Below are 24,666 nucleotides of genomic sequence, written 5' to 3' on the forward strand. Positions count from 1 at the left end.
CCAACTGACACCCAATTTGGCTTGTATTCTCTGCCTGATGAAGATAAATGAGAATTTCCATTGCCAGTTTGTAATTTACTAGAACCAGCTGGACAATTTGGCATACTGCATAAACCAAATCTAATTAGATCAATTCAAATCAGATTTGATTTTAACGGTACAGAGGTTATGCCGTGTATTAATCTGATTGGGGATGTTCTGCATCTCCGGTTTTTAAATGCAAATCAAGTCATCCAACTTACCTCCTTAGAAAATGGAGAACGTCATCACTAAAGAAAGCTTCCGTCTGCGCCGCTTGTTTCTTGGTATGCGACGTAACGTGTTTTTGCCTCTTAACATATCATGGATCGGTAATGTCACAATGTGTATCCACCGCCATGGTTCTCTTACAGAGTGCGGACAATCATTTACAACAGGAGCAATTCGGAGTTTACCAGACGAAATAATCCATTGCCTCTGGGAAGTAGCAATAAATTACTATAATAGACAATCCTCAAAAAATTACACGTGTACATGGCTCACGAGATGTGAAAATTGTATCACCCCACCGACGCATGAAATTTTTCTATCCTAAAAATGCGCATTTTGACGTAAATCCATATACAATACAAAATACAGCAAACCTCCAAGATTTGACAACACTTCCTGACAGATTTCCAGGCCAATCAAAGCACTGTGAAATGCGAAATTTGCTGACAGGCACTCGTCAGAGAGAATGTTTTTGGTGAGTTGAAATGATCAGATGAAGTGTTTCAACCTCACACTGGTAATCGAAGCTTCACATTATTTTTCCAGCTGCAAATTATAGTAGAAAAAAGGAAGTTCAATTCATATAATTTAGGCAGTATCATATGCATCCAGGTTTTTTCCAGCTGCTCGGGATCAGCTTTACGATTTAGGCATGTAATAAGTATCCCTATTTTAGTGCCACTATTAATTTGGTTACAGTCTGATATTTTTTATGGTTGGCTGTCAAACATCTACCTTTCTCGTCGGGGCTTGCTCGGTGTTCTAGGCCTGTAATGAGTATTCAATAAATTTTAGTAAATCGTAATCATTTTTACCTGATGAAGTAATAATAGAAGAAATCGGCACAAATTATTGTCTGCACTAGCGCAGCTGTCCAAGCTGCAACAAGGAAACAAATTGAATCTATCAGATACAAGAATCCCTTAGTTGGAACAGGAGGGGAAAGCTTGCAAAGTTATCCAATGGACGTAGTGTGGTTCAGTGAAGTAGCGATAAATCCAGTTGAGAATGCATAAGGCTCGGTACGCACTGCACATCGAAGTTTTCTTTTTCAGGAAGAAGAAAGAAATATCTATTCCATGTGTATAAAGTTGCATTTTGAGAGCGTGGACTAAGCCATATGGATGGCATTAAAGGATTATGTACATTACTCGGGCTTAGAGATTTTAGAACAGTGGATGATGGAAGCTCGAGACATTCTTACAACATATGAATATATGTATATATATATATATTTTTAATGCATTTAAACTGTGGAACTAAGTTTCTAGCTGGTTTTTGAAACAATAAATTATTGCATAAAGATTCAAAAGCATGCCCCCCAAAGTTCGAGACAATCTAGTGCTTCAAGAATAAATAGTCCGCATAAAAGGGGAAATTTTATAATGGATAGAGCTTACATCTTGGCATGTCTCGGAGTTATAACTTATGTTTGTTCGATAACAATAATTTTATTATATTATAAAACAAAATTTAAAAAACTAAGTGCTGTTCTGCTCATATAGCTGATGCTGATGAATCTGCAAATGATTCATCATAAGAGAAAGATCTGAAACTTCCATGCGGTTCAATCTATCACATTATCTGAATTCTGAAAGCAATCAATGCTTTTTATTTAATTTTTAAAAGGAGCCTTAGGATTTCTCTTAATTGGTGAATGAACAAAAAATTTTGCAATTCATGTTTCATGAATTTATTATATAATTATAACAAATAGGACTGGATACAAAGATATTAATTCCAAGCTTTCTGTCTTTTCCAGGGAAACACTCTCATATTCAGATGTGCAGGAGACAGGTTTACTAAGCAAGTACCTCATTATCTACGCATATAGTCTCGAATTAATAATAGCCTCTTTAATTAAAATTTGTGTCCACATTTGAATCTAAGAAATATAATTCATATTTATGCAAAATTATAAGTAGTGATGTGAGTGAATGAATCAGAACTATTTTTTGATGTTTGAATTCATGGTACAACCAAGATGGAAATGTAACTAATACAACTTTGAAATTTATTCTTAGAATAGTAGTCCTCACCATTTTAGTTGTTTTTGTACTTATAAGGGTTCCATATGCCGTCTCAGTTATATGTGGCTATTTAGAACTCTTCAAGATGATCTCATTTCTTTTTTATAAATAAAATTTTTAATTTATCAATATGCATAAATATGAAGTAAGTAAATATCAAACATATGAAAAAAGTAACAGGGCACGATCAATTTATCTTGATGATGCGAGTTTGCTGGGATCTAAACTTAACCCCATTCCTCTATAACTATATAAAAAATTTAAATAACTCTAGGGAGAATTGGAAAGCTCCAAGTGATCAAGATGGAGGGTGAAGAATAGCCATACTAGTTTCTATTCAAGATTAATTAACCTTCATAACATAGTATACAACACCAACCAAGTTGGATTAATTGAAACCATAGTCATAATCATCTAAGTGAAGGAAAAAAGAAGAAAGAATCCTGAAATCAATAGTAGGTCACAAAGTGAAATATTGATTCCAAATTTTTGTCAAAATTTGCCACTTTATTTAGAACCTTATTCTTTATTTGACAATTTTACAACCACAAAGGCATTTAAACCTCTCTAAATCTCAGAAAGGGGCAGCACTGATCAACATATCGCATCTGTTTTATTTTATTTTCTGTGCGACATAGAATAAAAAGTGATTACTTTTAATAATTAGAAGCTGCAAATAACAAAAGTTGCCACAACCCATCTTTTGGGCATCCCATTAGTCATTATTGAACCAAAAGTCACAATGGCATAATTAAAAAAAAAAAAAAAAGGGTAATGCTACAGAGCTCCCCTTATGTGCATATGAACAATCAACTTGCAATTGCCACAAAACCCACTCATGCATGTTTACTTGATATCTTCTCTTTAATATAAAAAATCAGAAGTTTGTTAACCTCTCATAACATATCAAAGAAGAATAGTTCGCATTTGGTCATATTTGAAAAAAATTAAGACAAAATAATTTTGTCATTTTTGGAAATTAATCATATCAGATAATTTAGTCGTATTGGAAAATTATCCATGACCAAATAATTTGATCATAAGTGAAATTAATTATCATCAAATAATTTTGATATTTTAAATGGTCATGTTTGGATATCAATCACAAATTAAAACTTCCATACTTCTAGATATAATTAGAAATCATTCATATTTGGATGTAGTTACCCCTAAAGTGGCTGGTAAGATTGCACCTATTTGTGATGTATAATAATGGTTAACCCTAATCCTGTTATGTACTATGATGGTATTAGGAAAAAGTTTGTGATCCCTGTCCCTTTATAATATTGGCTTATATATGAAATACCCAAACATCTCATTTGTTTATATTGGTGTCGCAAATCGTGGATCGTTCAACTCTTTGTTGAAACACACCACAACCATAAATCTCATCAATTCCCTCGAGCCTTATGAGTATGAGAAACTTTTGATGTGACTTGACGATCCATGTAGAAAAACCAATTTGCTATATGTGTGTTAAAAATTCAAATAAATATCAACTTTTGAGAATTGCAATACTGTTTATGAGGTGTAGTTGAATACGCGAACAAGATTCTTTAGCTTCTTTAGCTCTCTTTTTGTTCTTTATCGCAAATAATTAGTTAGAATAAATGGTTTTTAATATGATTTAAATCAGATTTAGTAAAAATGGTGTTCAAAAAATGTATTTTTTGAATACTATATATATATATATGAGTTTTATATTAAGAGTTAAAGCCAATCCAAAGAAATGTCTCTCTTAAAAAAAAAAAGTTTGGTAGTCATTTAATTCAAGATCTGCACATTAATTAGCATCCATCCAAAAACTACTATATACGTACAAAGACCTCCCTTACCACCTTGGCAACGTATTAAGTTGCTGGGATTTCACAAAACATGAGTGATTCAAATGGTAAATATACTAGCCTCTTGCAAGGACAAGAGTTGCATAAATTTTATGATAATAATTTTGAGTACAATTATGTTATGATCGTAAAAGTCGATGCAATATACTTCCCCCAAACCACAATTTCCTAACAAAAGCATTTACTTTGGGGTCCCCAACACCAAGCCACAAGGCGGTTCATCCATGATTAGGATTACTTGGTATTTTGGCTTTCTAAAGGTGCCAAATTAGTCTTACCCAAAAAGAAAAAAAAAAAAAGAAAGAAAAAGAAATAAAAGGTTGGGGGGGGGGGGGGTTCGGTTGCCAAAGTAGCCTGCATTGTTGTGGCTTTATCATTGTTTCTTTTTTTCACTCAAAACGAACCTCAAATTTCTATTATTACTGCTTAAACATTTTTTATTACTTCAGAACAAATGAGAAGGAGTGAGAGAGAGAGAGAGAGAGAGGGTAGAGGAGGAGAGATATGGATGCATAATACTATGTTATTATTTTCCAAATTGTCCTTTTCTTTGTAAGAGCCACAACTTTTTATTTGACTTTCAAAATTAAGCAAGAGATAGCACAAGGTTCTTTAGTGGCAAACAGCGAGATCATCGCAACAACAACATTGAATCATTCCACTGCTGAAAGGAATGCAAGTCTGACCTTTATACCCGCCAGCCTTGCAAATCTGTTCACAGAAACCAGTGTTGCAACTTTTTATATCAAAATTTTGGCAAGAAACCTCCTTCGCTCCCATAACTGTGAAAGATTATAAAAAAAAAATCATACAAGTTATGATATGTCACAAATATGAGTCAAATCGCTAGCTCGATTTCATTTCAATATCAAAATAAATGATATGATTTTTTTGCTATTTGATAGACAGAGAGGTGGCCAACAATTGTTATCATGGTTGGTTCAATCCTGGAGATGGCACAGTACCATCCAAACTTAAACGAATGATGCAAAAAAAGATAGACAAAAAAAAAGGTAAAAAAATGGTTTTGTTCTCAAACTTAAATGGGACCAACTAGAGACAGGTGATGTAGATTTAGCCCCATATCCTATACCTGGCCCATAAGATGGATGCGATTCATGCTTTGTGGATACTTATCCCAACTTGACCCACATGAAAAGATGCTTAACCAGATGACTGTTGGCTCCCACAGAAATGCCTGCTGGGTTTGCCTTGGTAGATAGACCAACAAGCCACCTACTTGTGTATGTGTTATGCCCAAGTTGTGGACAATATGACATACATTTAAGTGGGCAGAGATTATTAATACAATAGATCTAGAGGAATCAAATATCTCTCATTCAAAAGAACTGAAACAACTTGAAAGGGTACCAACCATACTTGTTCACAAAGGAGATGTTAGAGGTATGTAGAGTTGTGCTTCCTAAGATGATTATTCTAGAATGGATGGAAAATACTTATTTTGGTCATGTATGTCTATATGTCTGCATGCATGAATGTATGTGTATGTACATGAGTCTTTTGTGAAGAAAGAGTACTATTATTGTGTAGCACCTTCATATCTCTAAACCATGCTTAAAGTATAGTATTGCCTTGGTTAATTTCTTTGGTGAATGAATGCAAAAATAATTGTAGTAACATAGATCAAAAGTAACACATAGATCATTGCAAAACATTCAATAGCATTCCTGTGCAATGTGGCAGGGGGTTACTATTTGCACCACCTCTAGATCGATCATATGACATCGATCATATGATAAGCCAAAAAAGAAGGAATAAATGGATGGTGCAAATTGAAATATCAAACAATGAGGGCATCGCCTGATACACAAACGGATGTATGTCGATACACCAAAGATACATGCTAGGTAATTAATCTATAGACATAAAGGAGTGCATTTATTGATCAAAAGCAAAGAAATTAATGAGAGGAGTCCGAGGATGGTGATTAGTCAGCAGACATTACTATTCATAGTGAGGAAGAGATACTTATACGATTTAAAAAAATAAGAAGAGTACTAGCACTACCTATCATACATGACAATAGAGGATCATGTGGCATACAATAACAGAAGGACATATGTCCAAATCAAGTAGTGGCTTCCATGCATGATAATAGTTGCTTATATAGCACATGATAAAAAAGACGAATGCCCAAATTGAATAAGAGTAATGGTAACTATCTTTTCAATATGCGTGATATGAGAGGCACTATCAAGCTTTTTGGCATGCCTGTCTCTCTCTCTCCATATGAAAAAATGAGAGAAAGCTGTTACCATGTAGCTATATACACCTATTTGCACATACACAAAGTTGGGTGGGGGAGGGGGGGACCTGCCACATGCAAAAAAAGGATAAAAACCACCAAGAGAGAAGGCACAACAAGAGATTTGTTGAAGCTGAAAGCCATTTCCTTTGAGTTCTATCTTAATGGGTCACAATCTTATATAGACAATATGCAAATAGGCATAACTAGTAGTACCATATCTTTTTGATTTATATATTTTTGAAGTTCGAATATAAATCTTGACAACCCAATTCTAATATACATTTTCTAAATCTGGACCTAGCTTATCTATTAATTGGCCAAAATAGTCCTTACATTTTAACTTAGCAACAAATTTTCTTAATTTTTTAATGATAAATACTGGTTACAACTTACCATATTAATAGGTTCCACTATTTTAACCTTGAATATTGAAAGTGGAGATATGAGTAATTTAAGGAGTTTTTAAAGTAGAAGGAAGATAAAGATAATATTTGTCATTTAAGGTAAAGCTATTAAAGAAATTAATCATCGATTTTAGGAATATTCATCATAGATTCTATTTGCCATTGTTAATCTTCATTATGCTCTGTCACTCTTTCTATAATACATAAACTATTCTGCCTAATATTATGTTAAAATTATTTCAAATCCTAATAATTAAATATTGGAAGAATTTTGGAAACAAAATATAGATGGTAAAACTTTCATATAGGCAGCTCAAGCTTTCAAATTGATTATATTTTGAAATCATTTAAAATATCAATCGCAATCGAAATTCTAGATATCAATCTAGAAATCATATTTAGTACAAAATTGATAATATTTGGAAATAAATTTTAGCAAAATAATTTTGTCATTTTTGAAAATTAATCATATTAGATGATTCGATCATATTTGAAAATTATCCATGATCGAATAATTTCATCATAACTGAAAATTAATCATCATTATATAATTTTAATATCTTAAATTGCCATATTTGTATATCAATCACAAATTAGAGCATTCATATTTCTTAATATAATTAGAAACTATTGTCAAAATTCTAGAAATTAGCATGGAATTCAAGATTTGGCAAAATCTAGATATATTTGAGAATTAATAATATGACATCTAAAGAAAATTTAGTGCATATTTTGTTGCATTAAACTTTTCAAAGTAGAAAGTGCCTATTTCTGCAGAAGTGAGTTTTAAAAAAAAAAAAATATTTTTACTATAGTAAGACTTCGGGCATTTAGGTTGCTATTAAAGGATCTATTTTTTTTAGTGTAAAAAATAAATCTAAAAATTTATATTTTTTTGAGTAAGTACTTTTTAGATAATATTTAGATAGAAAAATAATTTATCTATATTTTTTATATATTAAAAAATGATTTGAGAATCTATTATCCATGTTCTTTTATGTTACTATTTTTCTGGATAAGTTACTAAAATCTATCCATATTTTTCATATTATTTTTTATTATATAAATAATATTATATATAATAATATGGTATATAATATAATATAATATAATATAATATATATTATATTATGCTATATGATATTATAATGTATTATATTATATTATAATGTAGTATAATATTATATTATAGTATATTATATAAGATAATATTATATATTATTATATTATTATTATGGTGTTAGAGGTATGTTATGAATGAAATAAAAAGATTATTTTTCTGATTGATAGAAAAATGATTTATCAATCTCTCAGGTGGATAAGACTTTCGTCTCATTTTATAGGTAAATACTATTTATGAAAAAATAGTTTATCCATCTAGAGAAACATGAAAATATAGGTAAGTTGGTTAATAAAAAAATTAATCATTTTCTAGATATTTACCTACAAAGGAATGGGCCCTACGAGGCTTGAGCAGAAACTAACTTCCAATTGATTCTATTATTTGGTTATATTAGAAGTAGTGGGATGTAGTCACCCCTCAAGTGATCAGTAAGACTATCTCCTATTTGAATAATTGTGATGTATTAATAATGATTAACCCTTATCCTATTATTTACTATGATAATATTAAAAAAAAGTTTATGATCTTATTCCTTTATAATATTGGTTTATATGTGAAATTCCAAAACATCTATTGTCTATATTATCATAAATTAAGATCAATATGTTGCTATGTTCAATCAAGGATTTTATGTTATTGATGGATGAAATTTTTATATTGGTTTACACAAATAAAATTATAATAGCCTAAGATCTCACTTAATCAATTTAGGACAACATATGTCTACATTGACTCCCAGGGGCTTTGATATACTCCTCCATTTAAGCTTTCATTAGGTTAAAGATTCTAAATCTAATCAAATTTAATCACTATCATCATTCATTATTATCAGCCTATGGCAGTCTGAAAAAGATCATGCTAATTGTTCCCCTTTGGATCTAACTCAAAAAGACTAACCAAAAGGTTATATTTAAGTTTTTTGGCTCTATATAATTACCTAAGATCTTTTTAGTATACAACCAATATGGGTCTAAAATGTATACTCCAATTAGCTCTTACAAAAATAATAAATTCACAAAAATTATCCAATTTGAACATTATGGAGAATTTTGAATATTATTTTTATTATTATTATTGATCAATAGTATATGAAGAGAGAGAGATCTTACCTTGACCTCCCATAATCCTTTTTGACTGTACAAATACTCACAACTTATTTTCTTTCCAATCTCATTCTTTCTTGTAACAAACTTGTTATAAAAAGTATTGATACAAAATACAAAAATTGGAGCAAAGATATAATAGAAGAATAAGAATTTTCTTTTGAGATGACGACACTAATTAGGCCCAGATATAAAAATCTCACTCTTTTTAAGGAGATTCAAACTCTCTATGATTGATAGAGCCCACGAATTGATTTCTAGATCTCTTTGATTTGTCATTTTTAGGATCCGATTTGATTATCATGACATACCCCTTCTTCTAATTCTACTAGGATCCTTAGGCTCATTCTCTTCTTTTTTTCTTATCTTCTTCGATTTGTGTGGAGGTGCCTTTAGGAGAGGGTGACGGAGGAAAATTTTGTTCGTGATCTAGAATTTATATTAAGGACTAGCCCAATGATATGCTGATATATCTTTATAAATATATTTTTAAAATATCACTCACCAAGAAAGTCAACTGGATCCTTTCCCATGAACAACATTACTACCATAATATGGTAGCATGGAAAGTTAGATAGGACCTATGATCTACATTTACAGGCCCTTTCCTCTAAGTTAAACACATTTTATGTACTAGCATGCTCAGCTTCAAACTTCTCCCATCCTCCTTGTACATAATGGCAGTCCATGGTTTGTGTTTTAGCTTTTTTTAGTTTTGTTTGTATCTTGACATATACGATACCTTCAAATTTTTTTCAAGTAGGCTTGAAATATCTGCATCATCAATTTCTTTAATATCTCCAACAATATAATGATATGCTTATTTTTTGCATCAATGATGTACTTGTTAAAATACTTATAAATATTATTTAGCAAGATGATTGACTTAGATCTTAAGCTAAAAGAGTGCCTTGATCACATTTGAGATGGCTGACAAGTCTTTTTATCTAATTTCTCCATCTCCTGCATGGCCATCTCAAACTCATAAGTAGCAGTCTTAAAATTCACACACTTCTAAAGAGCATTTGGTTCTTCCCCTTCAGTCTTGTACTCTTAAAATTGGTATGCATATGGCTCACATAGAATTTGTGATAGGCATCAAGAAGGATGGACAGAAAAGTCTCTACTAGAACTTAAATAAGGTACCAGAATAGTAAAGTTAGTATAAAGTTATATGCCATTAGAAGTTTATACTAAAATTTAGTAGTGATATCAAGTGATGCTTTTTGTCTATTGGACATGAAGGCTTATCTATGTTCTTCTACAAGCCAATATCATCTATCAAATGGCTCAAAAATTAGATCTAATTATCCTTATAGATGAAGGTCATATGCATAATGGTACATATTACAATTGCTATCTTTCTCCACTGATACTAGCAACTATCCCCCAAAAGATCTCTTGAGGTGGCATCCATCTAATTCTATCATAGATTTGCATCCTTCCACAAACATCTTTGTGCATGTAACATGACAACAACATGAGCTCCTAAAAACAGGTTGACTGACCTCATTTGTGTTCTTCACATCCATCAATGTAGTGCTCCTAGGGTTCATTTTTTTTGATTATTGCATAATATTCATGTCAGTGGACATACTGCTCCCTATTTTTTTCCTATATCAACTCCATAGCTTTTGATTTAGATCTGTAGCATTGGGATCTTGATATAAAAACTAAAAGTAGTTATGTATTATTAAGGATGGTAAGTTAGTACAAAATTATATGCAACCAAGAGTCCATACTAAAATTTAGTAGTAATGAACAAGTGATATTTAATTTCACATCCCTCCTAACCTTATTCTTAAAGTCTATGAGACTTCATTTTCTATTAGATCGAATGTCCTTTAGGCACCTCTAAATTAGAAATGTGGATGCTATACATTGATTCTCGAATTGCCTTCTACATTTGTGAATAAGTTGGAAGATCTTAATCTAGTAGGTCTCCTCCCTCTATAGTGGTGAAACATATATCCTTCACCCACACTCTTTCTTATGGATAGTATCATCCAACTCCTCTTTTTCTTTTTATACTTGAAATCAAAGTCCTCTTGAATGGATTAAAGACAGAGGGTTTTCTTGAACATCATAAAGTAGTTAAACTTCATGTCAACCTCAAGCTTGATTGGCTTTTTTAGATCTATATTTTATTGAATTCAAAAAAATAGATGACCTAAATCCCATGCTTTGAGTCAGTATCTACATCCAAGCTTTGAAACTTGTAGCTATCAGATGATTCTGGTTCCTCTCGCTACTCCTTCATCTCCTAGAACATCTAGATCTATATTAAATTTGAAATGCAAAGTTCAACCTCTCAACTCCTCATCAATAAATCTTTAACAACATTCTTATTTAATAATAATAAATCTTTATCAATGTTCTTATCAAATAAATCATCATCTAATTAATTGCCATCTAACTCCCTCAACTCATTAAAAGAAACTTCATTGTCACTCTCATGACTCCCATCTACTTCTTTAGTAATAACTGTAGGTCTCTTCTTCCATGTTCTAGTATCTCTCTCTCTCTCCCTTATCAGTACTAACTCTGTTTCCTTTATCATCACTTCTTTTCCCAACATCTCCGCCTCTTTTTTTTCATCATCATCACCTTTCTTTCCTTTGTTATTTATTTTCTTCTCTTTCATAATAGCTTTCTTTCCTCTAACTACATCCCTCTTGGTAGCTGTTCTTTTAATTTTTTATTGATCTGCTTTACTTGCTTACTAATTATAGGTTTAAGCTTCTTAGTCTTTTGGTAAGGTACATAGCTCCTCACCAGTAGTTGTGGCACCAGTAGCATTAGTCTCTTTTAGAGACTGAGTGCCATGAATAATCTTCTCATCTTATGTAAAGACTTCATAGGGATTGGTATCTCCCATGTCATCTTCCTCAATATTAATCACTACTGGCTAATGGGATGAAAGTAGGAGAATTGGCTAGGGGCTGACTTCAGCTTCATCTATCTTTTGTGTGACATAGGTTAAGGCTTGCATAAGATCATTTCTTTTAATGGATTTTAATATATTTAACATATTCATACCACATGTTAGATGCTTCAATCCACTCCCCAAATTATATTTGAATGTAAGCTGATGAATACTTAATTTAAGTCACTAGAGACACTAAATATTATAATAATTGATATTATTTTATTAAAATTTGATGCTCTTTAGTCTATTTTGTAGGTAATTGGGAGTTTGGATTCATATGACTCAAATTAGACTCAAATTGGATCAGACTTGAGTGAATCAGGCAACCAGCTCCTATTCTAATGTAAACATGACTTAAAGATCAATGGAGGAGAATCAATATGAAGATCCAAAGATCCTTATTCACACTCTCATCTCTCTTTTTATGAAACCCTAGCTTCTTCACTCTATAAATAGAACTCCAAGGCCTCTCTCTTTTTCAATCAAGCCAACGTCTAAGTTCTCTTCAAGCTTCTCTCTTTCTCTCTTCCTCTTCTTCTTCTCCATAAGTCTAGGGGAGGTACTAACCCTAGCACGACACCATATTCCTCCACAGATCTTTTTTTCACATCCCATCAAATCTAGGAGAGGTCTAATCCTAGTGTTGCTACCCTTTTCCTGTTACATATCCACTTCCATCAATTTTTTTTTCTTGGAGTTCCTGTACCAAGCCTTCCAGCCATCCTGTCGCTCTCTGCACGGAGGAAGATGAAGGATTCAAGGAGACATATCTACCATCGGATGCAGTAAGAAGATCAACTTGATTTAGTTATCTTGTATCATAATTTTATTTTTTTCTTTATGTATGCTTTTTTATTAGATTAATGAAAAATAATTTTATTTTTTATGCTTCTTTCTTAGTTTTTTTTTATAATTTATTATATTTTTCTTTTGTATTTTCAAAATAATCAACTAAGATCCCTGCAGATACGATCCCGATTCACCTTATCTACATAGTAGTGAGTAGGGTTAATTTTGATGTGCTACGACATACATCAAATTTTAGCACCGTTGCCAGAGATTTTGGCACGATTATTTTGAAAAAAAAAATTAAAATAAAAAAAATTAATAAAATAAAAAAATATTTTACTATTTTTTAGATTTTTATTTCTTACTTTAGATTGCTTGATTGCCTTTTATATATTTTTTTTCAAAATTTTTGCCTCATATTACTCTTCGTATATGATAAATTTACTATTTTATATTTAGATTTCTTTATTTACATGCATAAAAATATTTTTTACTTCCTATAACTTAACAATTTACTATTTTTTATAGATTAAAATAATTTACTATTTTATATAATTAGTAATTTTCTACTTCATAAGTAGACTAGATTCTTAGCTTTTTATTTGGATTACGTAGTTATCTTTTATTCTTAACTGTGAGATTACCTTATTTGCATAGTTAAGTAGTTACCTTATTTATTATTACCTATTATTCCTAGTAATTTACTGTTTTCTATAGCTTAAAATAATTTATTACCCTAAAAGTAGATTTGATTTATTACTTTATTTGTAGAATACCTATTTGTCTTTTAATTTTAGTATGATTTACTTTTCATTTAGTTAGATTTACTTGATCTTCTAATATCTAATTAACCTAATTTAAAAACTTACTTTTTATTTCTTCTTGCTAAAAGATAACATAATATAAAAAGAATACAATGATAATACATAATACTTGACTAATATAAATAAATCAATTAAATTTTAAAATCCACTTAACATGTTTGGACATCTTTTCCTTTTGTATTGCATATTTTGATTAAAAAAAAAATCTTAAAGGCAAAACCCTAATCAACATAAGGTGAAGATTTCATCACCCTTCCTTGACCCATAAATCACCACCTTGCAATTACATTGATCTAAACTTCTAATTTAAAATCGATTAGACGTTGATCCTTAAGGATCCTCGAGCTCAGTAGGACAAGGAACCCTAAAAGTTAGATCGGATTCAGGTTAGTCAGTTTAACTGATATCTAGGAAAGTGGTTCAGGGATTACGTTCTGAAGAAAAATGATTCATTAATTGGTTCCGTTTGCTAATCTGACCAACACAGTTGGTGTCTAAGAAAAGCAATGGGGGACCCCCACCAACCTTACACTTACTTGGCCAGTTGAGTGGCTAGTCTGCTACTTGGAGTGCTTGAAGGTGACCTTGACAGTTAGAAGCTGTCTAGATCTAGAATAACCCATATATAGGATTGATTGAACCACTTGATTGTTGACTAAGAATATCAAATCTAATTAATTCTTCTCTATCTTCTTAGCATTAGAACTCCTTAGGTTCTCTTCTTTAAAATTCTTTTCCCTTCTCCTACTCTCCTCTTCTCTTTCAAAAAAAAAAAAACTTGTTGAAATTAAAACTCGGTGAGATCTTTTGGGTGTATGCTAGGACGTCGATCATTACAACCTGATTTACACCCATTAGATCTAGAGCTTGAAAAAATGATTCGAATAAATCAAATCAAAACCATGGATCCAAAACAAGAGACTGACCTACCACAATAATTGAGAGAGTATTTTACTCCCTAATCTTACACTTACTCGTCATGTATCCAGCCTCCTCCTGTGGAGGTGGCACAATACGAAATCAAGTTCACCATTATTCAAATACTTCCATCATTCTATGGACTGACGAATGAGGATCTGTATAAATACTTGGATGAATTTTTTGAGATATGCTCCATAGTAAAAATCCAAAACTTCTCCGATGATGCCCTCAGGTTGAAACTGTTCCTTTTTTCACATAAGGACAAAGCCAAGAATTGGTTAAACTCTCAATATTCCATAATCATTTCAACTTGGGACCATCTTCAGAGATAATTTCTCAAGAAATACTTTTCAATTGAAAAAATAAATCAAATTAGAAAAGTCATCCCTAGTTTTTTTAATTGGATGATGAACTTTTTTATGAGACATGAGAAAGGTTAAGAGATCTTATTCGTAAATGCCCCACCACGCTATCTCCAAATGGCAACTTATTCAGTGTTTCTACGATGGTCTATCGGAGAAACACCGATAAATGATCGATGCATCGTGTGGTGGGACATTCATGCTAAAGAGTGAGGACGAGACTTGACAGCTCTTTGAAACACTTAGTGAGAACTTCCTACATCACATGTCTGCCACCTCTAGAGAACAGCCCATATCTCAATAAAAAAGAGGTAGAATCTATCAGATTGGAAATGTTATAGATATCCACAGTAAGATAGATGAGTTGTCTCAAAAATTAGACCGCCTTCTGAATATCGGACACTCTTCGATTCTACCTAATCCAATGCAAGATGTTTGTGCATTGTGTGTAAGCCCGACTCATTTTGTTAGTGAATATCCAATCGCACCTCAATTTTTTGAATTTGTGCATGAGCAGGTCCAGCAAGCTCAAGCCCAACAAGCTCGTAGATCAGGAAATGATCCATATTCGAATACTTATAACCCCGACTGGAGAAACCACCCAAATTTTTTCTGAAGATCACAGCCAGTGGTTGGCTCTGTTGTACCTAGACCAAATTATCAGGACCCGACATATAGGTATAGACCATACCACCAGTTTCAAAATACTCCTCAACCATCTATCACTGATCACAGCTCAGCTTTTGAGGATAAGGTTCTAAAAGTGCTAGAATGATTAGAAGTCAATATCCAGACCCTTAACTCCCACACACAATCCATTGCTAAGCTAGAGATCCAAATAGGTCAACTAGCAACCGCAGTCAGTAGGAGAGCAGGAGAAAAATTATCTAGCCAATCTGAAAGCAATCCGAGAGGACAATTCGTGGTTGAGGGCTCCAATACTCCAGATACTTTTTTTGAACATGCCAAATCAATCATGACTCTCAAAAGTGAGAAGGTCATTGAACACATGAGTAAAATCAATGAGACCGACCCTAGACCTCTGACTAAGCCCAAATCACCTAAGAGCAAGGAGGACACAAAAGTAGAAAAGGGACCAACTGCACCAGAATCACCTTACTTGTCTAAAGCCCTATTTTTGAGTGCCCTAAAAGCCCCCACTCTTGTGGATAAGAAAGGAGGAAGACTTGATGAGATGTTGAAATTATTTAAGCAAGTCCAAATTAATCTCCCTCTTCTAGATGCAATTAAATAGGTTCTAGCTTACGCAAAATTTTTGAAGGAATTGTGCATGCAGAAATATAAATCTCGATCACAACTTTCAAAGAAAGTATGCCTCATCGAACAAGCTAGCTCTGTGTTCCAGCATGCTATCCCTCCAAAGCTTAAAGATCTAGGTATCCCTACCATTTCTTGCATTATAGGAGACCTTCACATCGAACAAACTCTCCTAGATCTAGAGGTGAGTGTGAATCTTTTACCTAATTCAGTTTATGAACTTTTTGGATTTAGAGAATTGAAACCCACATCGGTCACTCTACAGTTAGCTGATAGATCAATTAAGACACCATATGGGATGATCGAGGATATTTTGATCAAGGTAGATGAGTTCTATTTTTCAGTTGATTTTTTAGTCCTTAACATGAAACTGAGTGGCAATCCAAGATAAATTTCCATTATCTTAGGCATACCCTTCCTAGCTACGGCAAATACATGCATTAATTGTAGGATAGGAGTCATTGACATATCATTTGAGAATAAGAAACTGAGATTAAATGTGTTTAGTGCATCCCAGGGACCATCAATGGATAGTTACTTCGAGATAGATACATTCGAGAATATTATAGAGGAAGCAACATCAATGATTTTTGCACATGATTTTTGAGACACCCATTTGACGTACTTTGGAGTGGATGGCTATGATATAGAGAGAGGTAGTGAAGAAGTAAATATTTTAGTTGATACATCAAGTGATGAAACTACTCCTCATTGGACAATCAAGTATGAGCCATTGCCTACATTAGCCAATACACCCACAGCCCCATCATTAGAATCACCACCTACACTAGAATTAAAACCACTTCCGGCCACACTCAAGTATGCATTCCTAGGACCTAATGACACCCTTCCGGTGATCATTGCATCAGACTTGACCCCAGATCAAGAAGCACAATTGGTTAGTGTTCTGAAGAAAAATAAAGAGGCTATCGGCTGGTCCATTGCTGATCTAAAAGAAATTGACCCCTCCATCTGTATGCACCATATTCATTGTGAGGCAGATGCCAAACCCCATCGAAACATGCAGAGGAGACTGAATCCAAATATGCAGGAAGTAGTGAAGAAAGAAATGGTAAAATGGTTAAACGTTGGAGTCATCTATCCCATATCCGATAGTAAATGGGTCAGTCCTACTCAAGTAGTACCTAAAAAAACAGATATTACTGTGGTGGAGAATGAAGAAAGTGAATTGCTTTCCACTCACACATCGTCTGGTTGGCGAGTGTGTATTGACTATAGGAAACTCAATGCCGTTACTAGAAAGGATCATTTTTCATTACCCTTCGTCGATCAAATTCTAAAACGGCTAGCAGGTCAATATTTTTTTATTTTCTAGATGGTTATTCAGGGTACAATCAGATACTTATATTTTTGGATGACCAAGAGAAGACCACCTTCACTTGCCCCTACGATACTTTCGCTTTTCGACGTATGCCGTTCGGACTCTGCAATGCACCCACTATATTTCAACGGTGTATTTTAGCTATTTTTTCAGATATGATGGATAAATATCTCAAAGTATTTATGGATGATTTCTTCATATTTGAAATCACTTTTGAAGATTATCTTCATAATCTCTCCAAAGTTCTTAAGCGCTGCACGGAGATAAATTTGATTTTAAGTTGGGAAAAGAGCCATTTCATGGTTCGGAAAGGAATTATATTGGGACATATTATTTTCGAAAGGAGGATTGAGGTAGATAAAGCAAAAATTAAGGTCATCTCAAAACTACCACCCTCCACTTCGGTTCGACAAATATGATTTTTCTTAGGTCACACTGGATTTTACAAATACTTCATTAAAAATTTTAGCAAAATATCGAGATCCTTGTGCAATCTGCTGACCAAGGATACATCATTTATCTTTAATGAAGAATGTCTACAAACCTTCTACACGTTACGAACAGTCCTAACAACAGCACCCATAATAAAACCTCCTGATTGGTCCTTTCCATTTGAAATCATGTGTGACATTTTGATTTTGCAATAGGGGTCATCTTAGGTTAAAAAATCAATAAGGAGCCACATGTGATCTATTATGCTAGAAAAACTCTATCCGATGCTTAATTGAACTACACTACGATAGAAAAAGAGCTACTAGCGGTGGTATTTGCCCTTGATAAATTTCGTTCATATCTGTTAGGGTCTAAGATTCTAGTGTATTCTGATCATGCGGCTTTGAAACATCTGCTCTCAAAAAAAGATACTAAACCACGATTGATCAGATGGATCCTTTTGCTTCAAGAATTTGATCTAAAAATTTGAGACAAGAAGGGTTTCGAAAATGTGGTCGCTGATAATATTTCTAGAATTTTAGTTGATCATACGATGGATACAGATGAAGTCAAGGAGAAATTTTCTGACGAACAACTTTTTACAACATCCTCTGACCAAATCCCATGGTTTGCCACATCATTAACGACTTGGCAACAGGACAAGTTCCTCTCCATTGGACAAAATAGGAGAAGGATTGATTCTTCTCACAGGTCAAACATTATTATTGGGAGGAACCCGAATTGTTCAAACATTGCCCTGACCAAGTAATTCGACGCTGTGTCCCTGAGGGTGAGTATCAAAGTATACTTACCTTTTGTCACTCTCATGCATGCAGGGGACATTTCAGTGGAAAAAAAATGATCGCAAAAGTGTTACAAAGTGGATTTTACTGGCCGACATTATTTAAAGATGTACATAAATTTTGCCTTGAGTGCTTGCGCTGTCAGCAAACGAAAAATATTTCTAGAAAAAATATGATGTCCATATCTTCCATCTTAGTCGTGGAAGTTTTTGATGTTTAGGGAATTGATTTTATGGGCCCCTTTCCTCCATCCTATGGATATGAATATATTTTGGTTGTGGTAGATTACGTATCTAAATGGGTTGAGGTTATGGCAACCAGAACGAATGATCACAAGGTGGTAATCAAATTCATCCAACAAAATATCTTAAGTCGATTTGGTTGTCCAAGAGCCATTATTAGTGATGGAGGTACACACTTCACGAATAGGCACTTTAAAAGTTTAATGAAGAAATATTGAATCACTCACAAAGTTGCCACACCATATCACCCCCAAATTAGTGACCAAGTGGAAGTCTCCAACAAGAAGATCAAATGAATTCTTGAGAAGATGGTTAGGTCTGATCGAAAAAATTGGTCTGGACGATTAGATGATGCATTATGGGCCTACCGTACTACATACAGGACCTCGATAGAAATATCTCCTTACCGACTCATTTTTGGAAAAACCTGCCATCTGTCGGTAGAGCTAGAACACCGCATATTTTAGGCTATAAAATAATTCAATTTTGATATAAAAAATATGAGTAGTAATAGAAGACTACAATTGAACAAATTAGAAGAGCTACGCAATGAAACATATGAGAGTTCACGAATTTATAAGGCTCGAACTAAGGCTTATCATGATAAATATATTTCACAAAAAATGTTTGAACCTAATCAAAAAGTGTGGCTTTATAATTCAAGGTTGCGACTATTTCCTGAAAAACTCCATTCATGTTGGGATGGACCATATGTCATAACTCAGGTGTTCCCTCATGGAGCAATTGAAATCAAAGATCCTAAACAGGGAAACACCTTTAAAGTAAATGGCCAACGATTAAAATATTATGTGGATGAAATTAAAGATGGTGAGCAAGTTGACTCAATTGAATTACAGGTTCTAGTTTACAATTGAACTTTAGCTTGGTCTGGCTGAAGACCTTAAACTTAACAATTGTTGGGAGGTAACCTAATATTTTATTTTTCAGCTATCCAATTTTTTTTTATTTTATAAAAATTTTTGAAAAAGATAATTAGCCAAGTTGGGGGGAGCACCATGATCAATGGAGTCAAGAACACACTAGCCCAGCAATGAACGACATCTTAATCAACATTACACACATCGAATTCAGGTGGTGTCCTTCTTTGTTACATTCTATTTTTGCTTTGTTATGATTCTCTTCTTCCATTGGGGATAATGAAAATTAAGTTGGGGGGGGAGAATAACTAATTAAGTCTTCGAGTATGATCAGAAATAATTAATTTTGTGTATCGAAATTTTGTCTCAATTTAAAGTTAACTAGGCACTCTAATCAATAAATGATTAACGATCTAGATAATTTTAGAGATATCGAGGAAAAAATTATTAAGGACACCCAATTAATGAAAGAATTTAGATTAGACTAAATTTTGAAGTGATTCTAGAACCCTTTTCTCACTATCTCAATGAAGAATCTGCTTTATGGGGGTATGGGTGGAAAGATCGAGATATGCAAAAAAAAAGAAAAGAGAGAGATAAAATAAAAAAAAAAGATTTTTAACATTTCTCACTAAGTAACCGGGCTCCTTCGCCTAAGTAAGCGTTGTTGTTTGCGTTAAAAGGTGAAAATGTGAAGAAACCTCTGGTATAGTCAGTTTTAACTCATAGTCTTTTTGACTTGAGTTAGTAAGCCTGAGGGGTGCCTTACACCTAATACCCTAAAGCTAACTGGTTTGGGAGTCATTGGCCTAAAGCTCGCTATAAGAGTCAATTAGAAAGCTTAAGGGGTTAGGACATTGCACTCACTATATATGTAAATACTTCTTCAAAAAAAAAAAAGAATAAGGGGACTAAATTGTAAAAAGATAATAAACTCTGCTCACATCAAGTTTGAGGGCTTAAAGAGTAGAGTGGGAAGTCGGTGAAAGAAGATCTCTAAAAATTTTATGGCTAATACTCAACCATTAATTGGGTCGAATTGATAATCTATTGAAGTACCTCTTTAATGATCTAGCCGGATATCAACTATAGTTAGAAATGTCTAGGATAACTTTCAATTCAAGGATAATTTGATGTACAATGCTAATGTATCTATTTTACTCGAGGACGAGTAAAAGTTCAAGTTGGAGGGTGTGATAAATACTTAATTTAAGTCGCTAAAGACACTAAATATTATAATAATTGATATTATTTTATTAAAATTTGATGCTCTTTAGTCTGTTTTGCAGGTAATTGGAAGTTTAGATTCATATGACTCAAATTAGACTCAAATTGGATCAGACTTGAGTGAATCAAGCAACCAGCTCCTATTTCAGTGTAAACATGACTTAAAGATCAATGAAGGAGAATCAATATGAAAATCCAAGGATCCTTATTCACACTTCCATCTCTCTTTTCATAAAATTCTAACCTCCTCACTCTATAAATAGAATCCCAAGACCTCTCTCTTTTTCAATCAAGCCAATGCCTAAGTTCTCTTCAAGTTTCTCTCTTTCTCTCTCCCTCTTCTTCTTCTCCATAAGTCTAGGGGAGGTACTAACCCTAGCACGACACCATATTCTTCCACAGATCTTTTTTTCACATCCTATTAAATCTAAGAGAGGTTCTAATCTTAGTGCTGCTACCCTTTCTCTGTTACATATCCGCTTCCATCAACCTTTCTTCCTTAGAGTTCCTGTATTAAGCTTTCCAGCCATCCTGTCGTTGTCTGCACGATGGAAGATGAAGGATTCAAGGAAACACATCCACTATTGGGCGCAGCAAGAAGATCAACTTGGTTTAATTGTCTTGTATCGTAATTTTATTTCTTTTCTTTATGTATGCTTCTTTATTAGATTAATGAAAAGTAATTTTATTTTTCATGTTTCTTTCTAATTTTTTTTTTATAATTTTTTTTTTTTTATATTTTCAAAATTATCAATTAAGATCCCTGCGGATACGATCCCGACTCACGTTATCTACATAGTAGTGAGTAGAGTTAATTTTGATGTGCTACGACATGCATCATAAGCTAATAAAGTTAATTAGGTATATTCTTGTATCCTAGCTACTCCATGATATCTTTAATCTTTGCTATGCTTATTATATCTAGGTTTCAGTTGTCGAAGTGACCAACTGATCCCACTATGGTGGATCTCTATAGTGAATAAATCATTGTCCATCCTTATAGGAATTGGCACATAAAACTGAGTAGTATATCTAGTTAATAGGAATTAACCGGTACCATTTAATATGATGTATTTCTTGTAGTCAAACTACACCGATCAAAGAACTCATAGATTGAAATAGGGATGCTACATCTACTTTATACTTCATTATAGTGAAACTACAGCAATTAAAGATGAACAACTAGTGGATTGAAATAGGGGATAAATAAGTATGATAAACAATTAGTCAACTATCTTTTGTCCCCAAGGTTAGCATTAAAAAAAACTAACATAATGTTGTGGAACAATCAAGGGCAATCATGCACATATCAGCTACAAAACTCTAGGTGTAGAACTATAAAAGAACAATGAATAAGGCATAAAAAATGCATCGTAAAAGGCTTTGGCACAGAGTAAAATGCACACATAGGCTTAAACAATCTTTTCTTTTGTATCAGACACTATTTATTAAAGTCCGAATAAAATCATTCATCCTTGGTGCCCATCATTCATAAGAGTTATGCAAATAAAACAAGATTAAATATGAAATGTATTTTCTAGAAGGATACTTGATCCGAGGTCACACACGTACCGGCTATAAACTTTAGATTACGGTTTATATTACTCATTTGATGGCAAAATATATTTTTACATGAGTTTATAGCATATAATATAATCTAAATTTGCTTGTTAAAAAAAAATATAAAATAAAAACTTTATCTTCAAAGTAGGAGAGTTGCTTCTGCACAACTAAATGAAGAAGTCTGATAACCGAAAGGGGATGATCGATTGGCTAGCCAAAAGACTGGAGGATGGCTGACATCAAATGGAAAGTCGGATTATGGTGGGAATGCGGTTTATTTACTGAAAAAATGAGGATAATATGGGAGGGTTGGAATAGAATGATCTGTAGGAGAAGAGACAATCGAAAAGAGATTGGAAGTTGTCTAAAATGTGAGAGGGTATATTGGTTATTCCAAATGATGGGCTACTGGTGTACAATGGTTAACGAGCTGGAGGACCACTTTGGAATAATTTGGAAACTTGTACAGAACCTTTGAAAACACAAGGATATCTATAAGAATAGTGAAAACTTAAGTTTGTTCTTGTAGCTCCCAATTTGACCCCAATTAGAAAACTCTTTCTCCATCAGCCTTAGTTGGAGGTCTTGAATTTAACCTAGGCAAGATGGTATAAATATAAGATAATGGGTGGAAGTTAAAACTCCTCTAGGACTTCAAAAATATTCACATTAACGTGGGGTGGTAGGTCACGAATTTTCCTTTGCATGCAACCTAAAATACATACATCTTTGTTTTTTTTCTGCTTAAGAAACCTAAAATGCCTACCGGATGTATCATTCCTGTCCAGCATCAAACTGGTAATCATATTTGTATGCACAAACAACTGCAATTTACTTTTATTTATTTATTTTCTTTTATTTTTGATGAAATACTTGATTTGGGAGCCAGAGTTGCTGCAAGGCGCAACCACGGCGGCAGCCGCCAAGCAACACAGCTAAAAAATCTCCTTGCGCGGAGCTTGGGGAAGGTCATCTCAGCCACGCCATTTACTTCCCATTGACCCCATCCCAGGACGTAGCCCAAGCAATTACAATCCAACGGTCCCCTTGCAGTCCCATCCATCAAAAGGCGCAGAACCCATCTAAATCTGAAACATGTACTATGATTACTCTTCCACACGAGGCACGCTAATCCAACGGCTCGAATCCAACGCCATCTAGAGTCACGCCTAGAAACTGGGTTTGCATATTAACGGCTTCGGATGATTAAAATATAAAATAAGTTTAAAGGACAAAGGGGCCGCGGCACGCGCATCACGTGATACGCCCTGAGGGTAGCGAAAAGCGGTGCACGTTTAATAAGCGTGCATCGTTTTTTCACAGGCGCTGGGCGCGGGCCCCACTCCGTGAGGCCCCGAACTTTCTAACTACTCCTCTTCTCCTACGAACGCGCGTATTTCAATTTTTATGCGAACATGGCAGCGCCACCGCCAGGCTTTGCGAACCACCCGTCACAATGTTTACGGGTAGATAAGCGGACAAGATGGCTTCACGTGGAGCAGTACGTATAAGAATTTGAAGCGACCGTCCGTAGTCTTTCCCTACGTGCTTGTAACAGCTATCCACCTTTTCAGGGAGAAAGTTGGTCGGCGGGGACCAGGGATCGAACCGGCCCGATCTGGACAGGATACCTGGACCGCCATGACGGTTTGATTCACACGGTTCGACCCAAATAACCAAGCAGGTCCCAAATGGATCCGATTCTAATTAGACCCAACGCGGATTCAGAAGAGCTCGAGATATTTGACTCTGGGTGCCACTGGATTCCAGACTCTAATTGAACCTTTAAGCAAATGGACCGTGTTCAGCGGTCTATTACGTGGTACCCGGAACAGCATCAGTCCGGAATATCGGATGATACCGGACCCGTAACCGACCCGCTTTTGTATCTTTCTGTCACGACGTACACGACGAGATTAACGCTACCATAATTAAAAACGGACCTCTCTTTTACATGGGAGCCCCTGGAAGGTTCCCGTGGGCCCCGTCCAGATTTTTTTTTCCCCCTCTCGGATAATAGCATCTGAGCCGTCTGATTGAGCGTAGTGGGTGAT

This window comes from Elaeis guineensis, chromosome 7 (genome assembly GCF_000442705.2).
Source record: "Elaeis guineensis isolate ETL-2024a chromosome 7, EG11, whole genome shotgun sequence".
Classification (NCBI taxonomy): Eukaryota; Viridiplantae; Streptophyta; class Magnoliopsida; order Arecales; family Arecaceae; genus Elaeis; species Elaeis guineensis.